We start from the raw sequence: 16,192 nt of genomic DNA, 5'->3' as shown, positions 1-16,192 counted from the left end.
GGGGATTTTTCTATATTCCTGTCCAAAGTTATTGGGCATGTTGACTTCTGTATGTGCCCGTTCCAAGTCAGAATCACGTTATTCTGTGGTTGCTGTTTTTGATAATTGCTTTCAATTCATTGTTTTGTATGTAAATCAGGCCATCAGTTTTCTCATTTGGATTGTCTAACTCTGTCATTTCTGGACCTTAAATGCAGTCTGGGTTTTGCTCATTGTTGAAGGCCATATGGTGACCTATAGATGTTAAATCCTATGTTATTTGTCTCTACCCAGGGGAGTTGTTTCATGTACAGTCATTCACATCTTCTTCTAATATATATACTTACCTTAAACCATTATATAAGGGATGACACAACTGTGTTCTCCACATGACTCTCACGTGAGGAATTGTTCTCTGGTCACTTGATGTTACAAATCCCCATTCTCTCCTAACTGTTGATAACTTTATATCCAGAGGTATGGTACGACAATATGATGACCTAAAGTTACTCCTACAAATACATATAAAACAAGTATAAGGAACACAGCTTTCCTTTAAACATGTTAAAGTTTTACTCAACTGTTTACCTACAGTGAATATAAATGAATCTTTACTGGTTGCTTACATCCGTCTCCAATAATCACACAGGCAATTATATACAATCTCACAACATCTTCTCATGTTTATACTGAAGATGAATCCAATTGCAAAATATTATCTGGATTTCCTCTATGGTTGCTTCTGATTAAAATGTAAACTCAATGCAAAATTTAAAGCAACAGTTACCCAATAAACTAATAAACAAGACACACTAGAAAAAAAGTGTCCATTATAAAATTATGAAATAACTGCATGATTTTTAAACAATTTCTAACTTACATTTTCATTAAAGCATCTGATTCATCCAATTTACCCATAAAGCCATAAACACAAGCCAAATGGTAGTGAAGGTCATGATTTGACCAATTCCTTTAACCAATCAGCAGCCACATGTAACCATGATGAATTATCATATGTAAAAAAGCATATGGTTATGTTGTAAAGAGAATTATAGCTACAACAATGTAAAATGTGTGAAGGGTTTTGTCAAACCTCTAAGATTGCCACTGTCAGTGTCAAGTATAAAAAGTAAGTTCATTGTTTTGTAAAATACAGAATTTGTTTAAAATAATATATTCAAACTGTGTTTGGTAGTACACTATGTAATAAGTTTTGTGTATAAGTTTTTTTTTATGGTCATTACACATGCAATTGCTTTTTTTGGCATAAATAATCATATAATTCGAATTAAGAGACCTCAGCCCTCAAACCATATAAAAATAGTTCAAGTATTATCCAAGCCTACTCCCCATAATTTTTTTTCTAAAATAGCCCCCAGAAAATATTTTTTAAACTTTGCTCTGGATACTGCTGGTTGTCCAAATTCATAAAAATCCATCAAGGTTGGACCATGTTGACGAAGTTGATATCTAAAAAAAGTTTTAACTACAGACAACAGCTAAATGTTAATGCTACCAAGAGCAATGAATGTAGAATCATTATGTCTTAATTCCACAACATAAAAATCACAGGCTTGACATAATTACATATTAAACTTTTTTTTACAATTCCATCACAGATCTTAGAAAATTCAAGAGCACAGGAATTAACACTTACATTGCTGTTCTTCTTCTTAAGGATACAGTGAGGTATCTAGTGCAGAGTAAAATGTTACACATTACTGTAAAGTTCAAGATCATTGACGATGGTAGTAAGCACCAGATAAAGTGGATTTTTTTCCAAACTTACTTTTAAAAATATTGATTAAATTAAAAATTAACGGTATCAATTTTCTTGCACCAGATGCGCATTTCGACAATTCATGTCTCTTCAGTGATGCTCGTGGCCAAAATATTTGAAATCCAAAGCTTATATAAAAGATGAAGAGCTATAATCCAAAAGGTCCAAAAAGTATAGCCAAATCCGTGAAAGGAATCAGAGCTTTGCATGAGGGAGATACATTCCTTAATTTATAATAATTTCTATCATTTTGTAAAAGCAAATTTTAATAACACAAAAAAAAATCCGTATTTTCATGCCAGTACCGAAGTACTGGCTACTGGGCTGGTGATACCCTCGGGGACTAATAGTCCACCAGCAGAGGCATCGACCCAGTGATAGTAATAAAATTAATTGTATCAATTTTCTTGCACCAGATGCGCAGATAACTTTATTACTACCTGTCCACCAGTAACCATGGTAACATAACATAGCTTCAATGGCTGCTCGTTCACTACCCTCTTTTTGGTATTCAGGAGAGGATAGCACACTTTGCCAATAACCTCTAGACCTACTTGCCTTCTCCTCGCACAATATCCTAAAAATTATGTAAATAAAAGATTAAAGTTCTAGTGAAGCACAGATTGTTTTCGACATAAACCTTACAAAAATCTAAATTCAACAGTGACTTAATTCAAAATGTTCGACTGAAAGCAAACCAGATGCACATGTTAATTATAGTATTAGCACAAATTAAAATTTATTAAGGATAGAATACATGTTATTTAAATTTTGAAAATTGAATAAAAATACCACTGATCATTGTAATTATAAGGTTTGCCACTTACATCTTTGACTGGATGTTTACCTGGTTCCCTGTTATAAAATATCTGCATTTTTCGTGTGCTGCATCAATAGCCATTCTGTAAAATCTACATACCCCTGATCAATAAGGTTGGCCACTGACATCATGACTGGCCATTTATCCGGTTCTCTGTTATAAAATATCTGCATTTTTCCTGTGCTGCATCACTAGCCATTCTGTAGAATCTACTTACCCCTGATCATTGAGGTTGACCACTAACATTATAGGATTAAACTCATTTTTTCTAGAGGTTATTGATGTGTAAACCGGGGCGATTAACTCACAAACTAAATTTCGGACTTTTATGTTAAGTTTGTGAGTAAGAGACCCGGTTTACACATCAATAACCTCTAGAAAAAATGTGTTTAATGCTTATAATTCTTCAGCCAAACATACTCCATTATTAATTTACATCATTTGTTTGACGGCTACTTTATTTACCATCAAAAGCACAATGGCATGGCGTATCTAAGGAGTACGCCGCCATCTTGACTTTCTAAAACCATAAATGTCCGATAAATGCAACAGAATCTAGAATAAAATAGCACCTACCTCAAAAAATTCATTTTAATTAGATATTATCCGAATTTGAAGCGTACACGTAACGAAATAATCTTTCCCTTGAAAATTTTCATTCGTGTGACGTCGTCTTTTGCCATGACGTAAATTCGCCAAATCCTTCGTGACATTTCGCGGAATTTTATGAATTTTATTTATACATTTTCAAAGCTTTAGCAGTTGGAAAGCAGGTCACGGTTTGACCCCAAGTTTATCAGCAACAATAGAGTCACGTGACCGTGAAAATTCAGTAAAAAAACGGATGAGACAAACCTTATTTTAACTCACTAAATACTATTGTCGTAATAAAAACTTATTGACCTAACTAATCTTGAGTATCCATGGTTTATTCTCGTCAAAGCTCACACATCAAATCAAAGTCCTTTATTCTTTATTTTATCTGCAAACTTGGAGTTTGGGTGAAAATTGTCAAGTCTCCTGAACGAAAAATCTAAATATTTACGAGGAAACTAAAAATGATGGGCTGAATTTAAATTTAATAAAGCATCTCATTAAGACAAACACTTGATATGAATATCTCGGCAATAGAATGTTGGATACGCAAACGTCAAATTGATTTCAAACCGAAGCGGTGGTTTTTATGCCGATTTGTGCAAGTGGTTATCTCCCCTTAATATCACCAGTCAAAAATAAAAACCCAGCAAAATGCATAAAAATTAAAAAAGGAGTTTACCTTACAAAAATTAGAAAGAAAATAAACGAAACTCGATTTATAACTATGTTATGATAATATAAAGAAGAGATACTTCCCCCTATTTTTCAGAGAAGGACTAAATGTAAATATTAAAAGACAAAATATTACTGCAGTAAAAAAAAAAACAACTCAGAAATGTGGATAATGACACCTACATGTAAAATTAATAACCTAGCTATATTGAAAGAAATTAGATCTGGCGGATGAAATATACTACATGCAGAATTTTTTTAAACACTTCTGATTATATTTAATGCAATAAAACATAGTTTATACAATTTTAATAATCTTTCTGAAATATTGATATAATTATTAAATAAATAGTACTGATCATATATATCTTATATTCTATAAAGTGTGACCAAGAGTCTCAACAAATTTCTTCAAATTAAGAGAGCCTTTAAACTCGAGCCTGTTTCTTAGTTGAACAGTAAAATACAAAAAAGGGATTTATAAGTTTTATACCAAAAATATTGACAGAAACTTTGTAAAAAAAATATATGCTTTAAATTATAAGTGAAAGTGACACAATTTTGAATTTCAGAATCATTATTATTGTAAAAATAAACTATTAGATTAGCTTGCACAGTAGCCCTTTGTCTTATTTCTCAGGATATTTTATATATTATGAAAGTAAACTTTTTGGAAAAAATGGGGCTTCTTCTCTTGAACAGGTTGCTGTATCAGCTTCTTTAAATAATTACATATTTATAAACAAAGTATTGTATATATACTTTATCTGAATACTAGTAATAGGAAATGAAATGAAACTGGTGGGACAAATTTTGTGCATTTTACTTCAATAATGATCAAAGATGCTTAAATTTGACAAGAATTTGCCATTTGAATAAATTCAATTTTGTAAGAACACATCTCTGAATAAACTTCTTGTTTGGCTGACTTGGCTTGATAAGATCTGATAAGCTAGTTTTTGCTCTTATTACTATAAAATTGAGAATGGAAATATAGCTTACTAAGTAAAGAGATAATAATATAAGCAAGATTTTATTAACTGATCTTCATTTTCTTTTTTCATATATGTTTTCTTTCCTACAGAATTTTCTTTGCAATGCATTTTCTATTGCTATGTTTGTGCTTTTGTCCATCCATACAGTAGGCTATCAATAGTTTGTCAGATCTGTCAGAATTTTCCCAGACGTTTAGCTTTAAACGCAATAAAGAAGATCTTTGTTTGTTGTTTCACTTTTCCAATGTGTAATTTTTATACTATGCACATGACCCTGACACATATTTTGTTACATTCGTCTCAACTCGGCCGATTCCGTTCCTCATCATATAGAAGGAGAGTAGCGGATTCTACCGAGGATTGCCGAATGATTTTGTTATAAACGTTACATGACGTATGTTGAAAAAAGAAAACAATGTCACCGTCAATTTGTGTAGGGGATCAAAAGGGGTTTTAGTTACTTTAAAATACAAGTATCGTATGGAATTGTGAAAATCCACAATTTTTAATCAAAATTTCATTCATGTTTTTAATAAAATCAGTATGTTAGAGCACTTTGAAACAGGTACAATGAAAAGAAGCTAAACTTCACTGTTCTGAAGTTGAAACGTAGCTAAAACCAGATACAAATTGACATGGCTGGTGGTCACTAAAATTGATGTATAAAAGTAAAAAATGATGGCTTCAAAAAAGTGTATAAATTTGAAATAGGTTTCCCGGTTTCATTTAAGATTATAACCGTTCTTTTCTGTATTTGGATACGCAAACGTCAAATTAGGAAAAATCGATTTTTTTTTTGCGAACAAAAAAGATGGCTATTTTTTTTAGAACGGACAGGAAAAGGGAATAGCAATAACAAGCTATTTTTTGTAATGTTTGTATTTCGTAAATAAATTATATTGGTCACAAAACCTACAAATTTTAAATTTTAATATAATAAAATATAATAAAAGCATGACAAGTTGCAAAAAATACTTTAAACGTCAATCTTTTAGCCGATAGATTTGGCGGACTTTTTGACGTTACGGACGACTGTAGCGCCACCTAATTAATTCCCCCTGCTATTGTTGCTGATAGAGCTTGACGACAACGGCCGTATCGAAGGACTTGCTTTCCAACTGTTAGGGCATTTCTTTTTTTCTTTTTTTTTGTTGGTTATATATGCATTAGAATAGAATAAACTGTTATGCACTTGTTTTATAATCTCAATTAGCTGAAATCCCAGTATGATCATGGGGCCGTGTCAATGAAAGTATCCTAGGACATGTCCTAAGATAGGTCTTAGGACATTATTTAGGATGGTCTTAGGACGTGTCTGAGACATGTCTTAGGATGTAAAACAAAGCTGTCTTAGGGCAGTCCTAACTACGATGGTCCTAGGTCCATCCTAACACATTTATTTAATTGAAGATATATGTAGAGATTTATATGACATAGATTGAATTGTATTTTAGAACATATATGTGAAGAGAGGGATGATGACTCTTATATAGAAAACAATTAACGCAAAATAAAAGTTAAAGTTTTTACGGAATACTAATAAATACGTTATTACATATGATAAAAGATATAAGGTAGCAATACACAGTTAGGAGTTTAGTTTCGCATTTTGGCCCCGGTGGATTTTTCAAATAGGAAAGTTATTGTGTAATAAAATTCATTTTTAGACAGATGAGTGCTAATTTAGCCTTCAAAGATGGTTTATAAGTGCATCAAGATTATTTTTTACATGTTTTATGGGCTGTTTTCTGTTTGACAATCCGTATTTTCATAGCTAGACCGGCCATCGGTCCAGAAATTAATGTACTGTTTACAAACTCTTTTTTTCTACACGAAGTTTTTGACGCAATTTTACAAAAAAATGAGACGAAAGACATATGATTTTCATTGGATTTGCTGAATGATATATGTACACAGTTTCAGAAAAGGTATTACTTCAAGCGATTGAAATTCTACTTTTAGCCAAATTTTGGGGAAATATGTGACATCTTTCCCCCCCTTTTTGCAATATTTTATAACAAATAAATGCAGATTGTTGCCATGGATACACCAAAAAGAAATTATATTTCACCATTTTATATACTGGATATAAAATCTATGGAAGATTCTGATTACATACATATGCCCATATATGACACAAACAGTAAGCTTGATATTGCAAGAAAGCAATGAAAAGGGGATGGTAAAATTCATAAGGGCAAACTTTAGTATTTTTTCCTAACTGTTTATTGCTACCTAAATGAATTTAATACGAAAACAAAAGTAAATGGTCACAAAACTTTGTGATATTCGTGCTGCAATTTTAGTACATAAACTAGTTTTGTCCTTAGGTCCACTCGATTTCATTACATGTATCGAATCAGGATTAGGTAAAAAAAGAAGTAAACTTTTTCCCATATTTGAAAATATGTTGCTTATGATGATAGTATTGTTTAGGTTTCAAAAAAGGCATCACGAAATAATTTAATATAATACAATTAAATCTTCAACAAACATTAAACAATATTTTTTTTTATTAATTTTATCTAATGATAGTTTAATATTTTATTAGTATTTTTAGTATTGAGTTTATGTCATATTTGTTGTTTTTATTACGTTTTAGGGCGATGTAACCTTTAGGACTATCCTAAGACACCTAATTGTATATCCTAACTTTAGGACCAAATTTTGAACATATCTTATTTTAGGAGACTTTCGTTAACCCGACTTAGGACTAAGACGTGTCCTAAGACCATCCTAAGACATGTCTTAGTCCTAGGACAGCTTCGTTGACACGGCCCCAGTATCCTTGCAAAAATATGTATCGCGCATGAACAGATTACGAAAGTAGTTTCGGAGACATGGTTTATCGAAGTGTAAACCAAGAGAAAAATTCTAATTGACCCCATCTTCGCTAGCCAAGGGTTACGACCCACTCCCGTTCTCGTCACCCTTGGCAGACTGAGCTAACATTTGTGATATCAATGTTGTGCCATCTATCGGTAGATTAAAGTCACGCCCATTCAGAACACATTATTCTAGACCAATGGTAGCACTTGAACTCTTCAATTTGGAGGTAAAACACGGTAGCGTCTAGATTCTACGCACTTGGTAAAGCCGGAAACGAAAATATACTTCAACATTCATGCATTTGTGCATGAAACATACACAGGAACTTCTATTAGTTGATTAAAAACATTCAAGTTGTCACTAAATATAGTCGTATGTTTATTGATGTAAAGACTTGTTGCACAATAAACACGTGGCAATTGTTTACAAACACTTTCTACATCTACACGTGATCATATTATGGGCGCTTTTTGATTGGATGCAGCGAGTTTCTACTGCAATCAATACAAATCCTTTCCTTGTGTCTCCGAAATTTTATCTCAATCCGCCAAGGGTGAAGAGAACGGGAGTAGATCGTAACCCTTGGCTAGCGAAGATGAATTGACCCATCCAATTCAAGTATTTATAGATATGCAAATGATATAAGAATTATCATTGACTGGCCACTTATCTGGGGTGGTGTTCTCGAAAGTATCCTAAGATTCGTCCTAAGTCATAGATAAGAGCAATTTTAGGATGGACTTAGGATCGACTTAGGACACTCTTAAGTTGTGTCTCGAAGCTATCTCAGACGCATCTTATGTTAGGACGTCCTAAACATATCCTTTGTGCGGAATTCTAAATAGTTAAAGTAATTGTTTGATAAAACATTTATTACAGCCGAAACCAGTTAATAAAATTGTTTACGAAATTTTATAATTAAATGTATATATTTAATTAAATGCATGATTTGAAAAAATAATATCAAAAAGGATTGTGATTTAAACTGGAAAACAATTTGTTTTGAAATGAGAATATTAAATTCGTTGTGTCATCGCATCGTAAAACACGAAGTTCAAAGTTTAAAATCATGCGCAATTTCTTTACACGAGTAAATAACCAATGGTACGTTTCATTTCATGTTCATCTTGGAAAATATAATTTGTCCTGAATATGCATGAAATATTTGCCACTGGACATTAAACAACCAATAATCTAACAATCAATCAATTATACTAGTAATCAACATTCAAATTTGACAACATAAATTACCTCTATTTTCTGTCTGTACTAAAGCCAAGAAATGATCTGTAGCCAGTTTTAATTCTCCTCTAGCCCAATATACATAAGGTAGGGCTTTATCAAAAGAGACCTTAGTTCCAACTGGAAATCTACAAAATATCATATCATGCTTAAGTCAAAGTTACATGAAAAGTAAATTAGCAGTGTAACAATGTTACTTTATTAATGGATATTATGTTTTATAACATTCATGCATTTTCTGTATATTTTCTTTATCACAATGATTATGTAATTAACGTGACAGTATCAAAACTGCACATATTTTGTTTTTTCACCTACGTTTTTTATGATAAAGATGAAAATTTCCATGCTGCATTTGTTCTTTAGCCGTATCCTTCTTTATATTTTGATTTTTAATCCCCATCGAGCCATCATGGTTATAGAAAAAAGGATTTGAATCGACCTCCAAACTATCCATGATTACTTAATGAGGAGTACCCAAAGTGCATCCATACTTAAATTCAGATCATTAAAAATCAAATAGCAGATGTTTTGTTCTATTTTTTCAAATTTGTAGAACCATTTGACATTAGTACATGCTCGATCCCTTCTAAATTTTTTTTAAATGGATGCTTGCAACATATTTTTTTGGTTCATTTTTAAAAGATGACTTTTTGTGAACGTCACATGGTGGCGTTTTTGTACATTTTTCTTTTTCAGTGAAAGCTTCATCTGTTGATATAAACTTCAATTTAGTGTACATTTGAATTTATTCACCTATTTTGTAACACGTGTATAATGTCAAATAATCAAAACACAAATTGTTTAGTCTCAAAGAAAACTTTTAAGAATTTCTCAGCTGTTTAAATGTTGAATAGGTCATGCATGTAGCTGTAATTTGGGTATTCGGTGCAGTTTGGGTACTGTGATGTTACATGACAGTTTAAGAGTCCATTGTTCATTAACGTAATTGCTATGATTTTCTAAGATTGGTTGGTGACCCTAAAGTTGTTAAAGGTTCTACCAAATAAAGCTAAGGTTATCTGATAAATTTATACTTTTAATGAATTTTTTTTCTCCTAAATTCTTGTTTTCACATTAAATTTAACATTATGTAGCTATAAATACCTTTTATAGGACATGGTTGAAGCTATCTCAGACGCATCTTATGTTAGGACGTCCTAAACATATCCTTTGTGCGGAATTCTAAATAGTTAAAGTAATTGTTTGATAAAACATTTATTACAGCCGAAACCAGTTAATAAAATTGTTTACGAAATTTTATAATTAAATGTATATATTTAATTAAATGCACGATTTGAAAAAAATAATATCAAAAAGGATTGTGATTTAAACTGGAAAACAATTTGTTTTGAAATGAGAATATTAAATTCGTTGTGTCATCGCATCGTAAAACACGAAGTTCAAAGTTTAAAATCATGCGCAATTTCTTTACACGAGTAAATAACCAATGGTACGTTTCATTTCATGTTCATCTTCACGTAAAAAATTTAGGGAAAATCATGCACAATGTTGGGATAAAGATATGATGATCTTAAGACACCTAATTAGGTGTCCTAAAGTTAGGACGAAAAATGTGATATATCCTAAGTTATGAGAGCTTCGAGAACACGACTTAAGAAAAAGACTTGTCATAAGATGGTCTTAGGACACGTCCTAATCCTAAGATAGCTTCGAGAACACCACCCCTGGTTCCCTGTTATAAAATCTCTGGAATTTTTCCTGTGCTGCATCACTAGCCATTCTGTAGAATCTAGCAGCTAGATCTCCTTCACCAATTTGAGCATGCATCCTTGCTCATTCATTCAAAAATAGTGCTTTAAATCTTCCCGAAAAAAAATAATTTCAAAAATTTACCGGAAAGTTGAACCTCCCCTTATATAGACTTTAGACTTTCAATTTGTCATAGTTTTTCAAACAACATTCTATTGTAATAATGCTTTAAAGTCAAATGAAACTTCAAATCAAAACAAATTGATGCATATGTTTTTTTTTGTAGTTAAATGGCTAGTTTTTAATATACAACTTATGTGCATAAACTTTTTTTCTCAGAGAACAATTTATCGATATATTTTCTGTATGCAGTGAACTCGGAATAAACTATTATCGTATTGTACATGTTTAATACATATATGCTAAATATCCATGCTTCTTTGTTGATTGTTTACGAAGTCACCATCTGTTAAATATGGCTTCAAAACAGGACAATTAATTAGCTGCCATTTTTTCACATCATAACAGAGCTTATTTTTTTCATGATTAAACAATATTTATGCGTGAAAAAAACTTACCAGTATAATATATATTAAATGAATTAATTTAACTGTCACAAAATGAAGGGCTTGGCTAAGACAGCATAAAAACATGCTACACCCTTAAATTATTCCGCAAGACACTTTGCAGAATTTAGATATTTACTGTATACAAATAAAATGTAAAAAGTTAAAACATCTTATTAATAAATAATAACAATAAGACATAATTGATTATTAGACCTGAAATAAATCCTGGAAAATATAATTTGTCCTGAATATGCATGAAATATTTGCCACTGGACATTAAACAACCAATAATCTAACAATCAATCAATTATACTAGTAATCAACATTCAAATTTGACAACATAAATTACCTCTATTTTCTGTCTGTACTAAAGCCAAGAAATGATCTGTAGCCAGTTTTAATTCTCCTCTAGCCCAATATACATAAGGTAGGGCTTTATCAAAAGAGAGCTTAGTTCCAACTGGAAATCTACAAAATATCATATCATGCTTAAGTCAAAGTTACATGAAAAGTAAATTAGCAGTGTAACAATGTTACTTTATTAATGGATATTATGTTTTATAACATTCATGCATTTTCTGTATATTTTCTTTATCACAATGCTTATGTAATTAACGTGACAGTATCAAAACTGCACATATTTTGTTTTTTCACCTACGTTTTTTATGATAAAGATGAAAATTTCCATGCTGCATTTGTTCTTTAGCCGTATCCTTCTTTATATTTTGATTTTTAATCCCCATCGAGCCATCATGGTTATAGAAAAAAGGATTTGAATCGACCTCCAAACTATCCATGATTACTTAATGAGGAGTACCCAAAGTGCATCCATACTTAAATTCAGATCATTAAAAATCAAATAGCAGATGTTTTGTTCTATTTTTTCAAATTTGTAGAACCATTTGACATTAGTACATGCTCGATCCCTTCTAATTTTTTTTTAAATGGATGCTTGCAACATATTTTTTTGGTTCATTTTTAAAAGATGACTTTTTGTGAACGTCACATGGTGGCGTTTTTGTACATTTTTCTTTTTCAGTGAAAGCTTCATCTGTTGATATAAACTTCAATTTAGTGTACATTTGAATTTATTCACCTATTTTGTAACACGTGTATAATGTCAAATAATCAAAACACAAATTGTTTAGTCTCAAAGAAAACTTTTAAGAATTTCTCAGCTGTTTAAATGTTGAATAGGTCATGCATGTAGCTGTAATTTGGGTATTCGGTGCAGTTTGGGTACTGTGATGTTACATGACAGTTTAAGAGTCCATTGTTCATTAACGTAATTGCTATGATTTTCTAAGATTGGTTGGTGACCCTAAAGTTGTTAAAGGTTCTACCAAATAAAGCTAAGGTTATCTGATAAATTTATACTTTTAATGATTTTTTTTTCTCCTAAATTCTTGTTTTCACATTAAATTTAACATTATGTAGCTATAAATACCTTTTATAGGACATGGTTGACTCTGCCTTTCAGTGTACTGTATCTTGCTGGTTCTAGGTAAGAGGCAATTAACATAGAATCTATAGTTGCAGCAAAAAATAAAATACAATGTGATAAAAAAAAATATCTAATGATAAAAAATTATGAATTGCTATAAATTATGGAATTATTGCAATGTATAAATTATGGGTCGTCGCAAAAATAATCACACAGTCACATGTGCAATTTTGAAAGCTTTCATTATTTGTGATGCAGCAATTTCTTAAAGAATCATTTATTATCTGATTGGCATTTGTGTTAATTCAATGCACAATTTTAATAACTCCCAGATGTTGAGGCAATGTTTATCATATATTTCATGTATTTCGAAGCACTATTTGGATGCTTTTATCATACTTTTTTCATATTCTTAAGAGAGTTGTCTGGAGAATTGACATACATCATACTTTATCTAAGAATTTGACAAATCTCCTTTCAATACAAATAACATGAACATGCAATGCAGTTTTATATTTAATTCTTTTTTTTAGTCGAGTATTTTTCTGGTAAATGGGAGATAATCCAGTTAGAACTATGTTAAATCACCTATAATATCTGCATTATATTGGAACATGATGAATAGGTTTTAAGATAAAAAAAAAATGAAGTGGAAGGTTGAGGGTGCACAAGAGGAGCCATGTTAATTTGTTGCTTATTTAAACTCTGGTAACATGTATGTATTTTAAATAAATAAAAAGACAATTTCTTATATCTGTTTACAACAAAAATCTGCATTTTAACTTTTTATGTAAATATACCAGTGCTTATTGATAGTCCCTGTCTATTGGATTTTAAGGTTGACCAACCCAACCACATCTTGGTGTATCGACATGCTTGTGTCCAGTGATGGAGGTCCTGAGTTTGATCCACAGCTGGCAGGTTAAACTAATTTAGACTTGAAAATTGGTATTACTATTAATGCTTCTTCTCTGCACAGCCTGCTGTATTCAGGAGTAGGAGCAGACGCATTTAATATAACAAATATCAAGTCAATATCTTCAAGAATGACGAAAAAAGTGTTAAAAACTAATAATTTAAATGAATTTTTTAAGTCCAAGGATCATTACTCTGCACACAATCATTAGACAGAAAAACAATTTGAACTTGATCTGTAACTTGATAAAACAATACACCAAATATCAAATGAATATCTTCAAGCATGTTGAAAAAAGTGTGGAAAACTGATTTGCTGGACTGACGCATGGAGAGACAGACTTAGTCACATACAACTGATTATTTTTATAGCTGCTAAGTCACATGTAACTGATATTTTAAATAATGCTTTAAATCAGCTGCTGCAGAGTTTCCTAATTTTTTACTTGACAAATTTACCCCACGAATTCAATTTTTGTTAAAATCAAACTAAGTTTAATTTTGGACCCGTTGGACCTTAATGTAGACCAATTTGAAAACGGGACCAAAAATTAAGAATCTAAATACACGGTTAGATTTGGCATATCAAAGAACCCCAATAATTCAATTTTTGATGAAATCAAACAAAGTTAAATTGTTCACCCTTATGGGCTCTAATTCCTAAACTGTTTAGACCAAAACTCCCAAAAATAATCCCAACCTTCCTTTTGTGGTCATAAACCTTGTGTTTAAATTTCATAGATTTCTATTTACTTATACTAAAGTTATTGTGCGAAACCAAGAAAAATGCTTATTTGGGCCCCAGTTTGGGCTCTAATTCCTAAACTGTTAAAACCAAAACTCCAAAAATTATTCCAAACCTTTCTTTTGTGGTCATAATCATTGGGTTAAAATTTCATAGATTTCTATTTACTTATACTAAAGTTATTGTGCGAAAATAAATGTCTTCGGACGACGACGACGACGTGATACCAATATACGGACCACAAAAAATTTGTTTTGCAGTCGTATAATTAGTATTATGTTGCAGGCTACTTATAATTCTGGACCCCTCAAAGAGTTACTTCAAATGCAGTGATCATTTCAGATATCTTTCACATCATTTATAGCACCTACAGTGTTGATATAGAGTTAGATGGGCAGCCTTCAAAACGAAACTCAAGAGACATTTATGCTCTAAATCATCTAAGGTAGATATTGTTAAGAAAATTAGTTTTAAATTTTTAAAAAAATATTGTAATTTTGAGGCCCTTTATAGCTTGCTGGTTCGGTGTGAGCCAAGGCCCTGTGTTGAAGGCCGTACTATACTTTGACCTATATTTTTTAACTTTTTAATCATTGTGACTTGGATTGAGAGTTGTCTCATTGGCATTTATACCAAATTTTCTTATATCCATCATGTCCATATCTTATTATCTATATTAAGAAAAATGTTTATGTTTCAAAAATACCTTGCAAGCACTTTTTAGTATTTCATGATATATTATAATTAATAATTAAACATACATGTCTATGGTATATATCACATCTTTTTATATTATGCTCTAAATCATCTAAGATATACATTTGTAAGTTGATAATTATGCTTAAGAAAAAAATTATATTTCAAAATACCTTGCAATCGTATGTCTATGGTAAATATCACAATTGTCTCTTGAAATCATCTTAGGTTGATATACTGAAGAAAAAAAAATATGTATTAAAAAAACAATTTAAGCATTTTTAAAATTCTTAGTATTTTACAATAATCATAATTAAACACATGTCTTTATATTACGTTTCTATAATAATAAAAGTGTAATAAATATATATATATATGTTACAGGCATTTTCTAAATTTAGGCATTTTGTAAAATGCCTGAAAACTTTAGGCATTTTCCAAAATGCCTGCAAGATTCAGTCATTATCCATAATGACTAAATTTTCTAGGCATTTTACAAAATGCCTAGAAAAATTGAAAGGCATTTTACAAAATGCCTGAAATTATTTTATAGAATAAAATCTTAAGAAAAACATTTGAAAGCTTTGAAAACCAGAGCTGTTTTATTTGTGATAATTACTGAATTAAAAAAGAAGAGCTTAAATAATCAAGAATACATTTTACTGAATAATTACAATTCACACAAGCACAGAACCTGACATTTTTTTTTAAATTTCTAAAAATGTTTGCACGACAGAACTACATAATATTTGTCCTAATTGTTTGCAAATATATTGTTTGGCGTAAAATCTTATTAAGCACTCAGACCACATTTGGAGAAATCTGGATCATCACACGTTTAGGTCTTTCATTACCTTTACTGTTCTTTACTGATAAAGTACTTAACGTTAGGCAACATAAGGTTTTGCAATAAGCACACACATCTCAGATGCATATTTTTTTTTCATATGTTCTAAAAAAAAAAATCAAAGTATCTTAGCAGGAAACGCTTCTCTTGTGAAAGCACTGTAAGCTTTCTTTTCTTTGTCGATTTTTAGCTCTCCTAGCCAAGGGAGTCAAGTGAGCTTTTCTCATCTCGGCGGCTTGCTTCCGTCTTTGTCTGTTAACTTTTAAAAAACATGTTATCCTATGGAACTACTAGGTCAAATTTAACCAAACTTGGCAACAATTGATCATTAGAGTGTCTTGTTTAATCC

This window comes from Mytilus edulis, chromosome 6 (genome assembly GCF_963676685.1).
Source record: "Mytilus edulis chromosome 6, xbMytEdul2.2, whole genome shotgun sequence".
Classification (NCBI taxonomy): Eukaryota; Metazoa; Mollusca; class Bivalvia; order Mytilida; family Mytilidae; genus Mytilus; species Mytilus edulis.
Note: the sequence above shows the minus strand (reverse complement) of the source record.